Genomic DNA, 1,876 nt, shown 5'->3' on the forward strand with positions numbered 1-1,876 from the left:
TCCAGAACATAAATCTTTCAGAAAGGCCTCCTGGCCGCCCACAGAGGCAGGACAACACATTCAGTGATGGGACTGTGATAACCCGCTTGCCTCCACTCAGCCAGTCTTCAGCCACTGTCCACCAACCCCCATCCATGTCATCCAGCTTCCTCATTTTCTGGTCTTTCTAGTCTCCCAAATGGGATCTGAGATTGCAGGAACATCCCCCATTGATTGCATGAAGATCCCCTACTGGTATAACAACAAGAATCAAAAGAACTGCATCCTAATCTATCCTGGCCCTACTATTAAACTCATTGTGCAATCCTGGGCTCTGCGCCTTTCTGGCCTTCAGTCTTCTTTCTCTAAGATGATCTGGGTGAAGAGATGCAGTAGATGCAATAATTTTTAAAAAATTATTATTAATGGAATTATTTTTCCTAGATCAATCTTACCTAGAACCACAGGTTTTAGAAGGCCAGCCCCTCAGAGAATTCCTTAAAATGTAGCCCATTTCCTTTATTACACACTCATGTTTTAATTCTCTTCATTGGAATCACCAGGTTTTGTGTCTTATATTTGCTTATGTATTTACTTACATATTACCTCTCTTCCCACTGCATTGTAAGTTAAGCACAGTGATCCTTGATGTTCTACTCACTTTTGAAAGTTGGTGCTAAATAAGTTCTTACTAAATAATTGAACAATGAAAGTGATCTGTCAGTGAGTGGACAGATAATTACAGAATGGTTGTGGTAGAAGCTAGAGTGGGTGACCTGGAATCCTATCCGCTGGGTCTCTCCTTCTGTGTGCTATACCCCCACACCAAGGATCCCTACATCTGTCCCACCACTCAAGATTCTATAATTGATTGCAGTTGGAAACAACTGAATTCCATGAATTTTAAGGTTTTCTGTCATTCTAACAATGCAGTGTCCTTGCAAATATTAAAAGACTTGAAGAGACCTCACTTCAATAATTGATTTATTGATTCATTTAACGTGCTATGTGCCAGGCCCTGTGCTGGGGGCTGGAAATAGAAGAGTGAAGAAGTCAAACAATGCCTTGTACACAGCTCAGCATCTAATTGGAGGGAACGTGTCATAAGATGCATGCTATAAAAAGGAGAATAGGAAGATATTTCAGAGCAATTCCTTTAAAATATTCATGTGCAAGAGAAAAACCTGAGGAATTTGTTAAAATTCATATGAATTTCGTGGTCCAGGGTGGGCCTGAGATTCTGCATCTCAAACAAGCTATTAGGTGATGCCAAGGTGACTGGTCCAGAAAACACACTTGGGTGACAAGGTTTTAGATTCGGATAGCTAGATGATCTCATCCAGACCTGGAGCTCAGGGAAGAATGCCTGGTGAAGAAAGAGAGGGTGAGGCATAGTATCAAAGAAAGAACAGGAGTCCTCCAGGTGGAAGGGGGAGGGTATTTTCATTGGAAGGAACAAATAGTGCAAAGATGAGAGAGGGTAAGGTAAGAGAAAATACTTTAGTCAGGAACTATAAATATCTCTAGAGCAGAGAGTTCAAGGTGAGAGGGAAAGGAAAAATGAAAAACAAGGCTGCAGAGTTTAGCAAGGGTCAAATCATAATGGCTTTTGTGAGTCCTTTTCAGGAGTTTGTTTCTTCTCTCTGAAGCTGAGTAAAGGTTTTCAAAAGGGGAGAAATTTAAATAAATTTTCTCTGCCTCTCAAGGGTTCCCAAGTGTACAGAACATCAAAGTGTAAAGGAGAGAGAGAGCAAGACATTTCCCTGGAGCCAGGATCCTAGGGTTCATGTCCAGGGAGCTTTGTCACCTACTTGCTGTGTGACCTTGGACACATTCCATCCCTATTTTGGACCTCATTTGTAACATAAAAGGGCTTACCTACAAAGTCCCTTCCAGC

This window comes from Marmota monax, unplaced genomic scaffold (assembly GCF_021218885.2).
Source record: "Marmota monax isolate L192 unplaced genomic scaffold, Marmota_monax_Labrador192_F-V1.1 WCK01_AAM20220418_F8-fsc00409, whole genome shotgun sequence".
Taxonomy (NCBI): Eukaryota; Metazoa; Chordata; class Mammalia; order Rodentia; family Sciuridae; genus Marmota; species Marmota monax.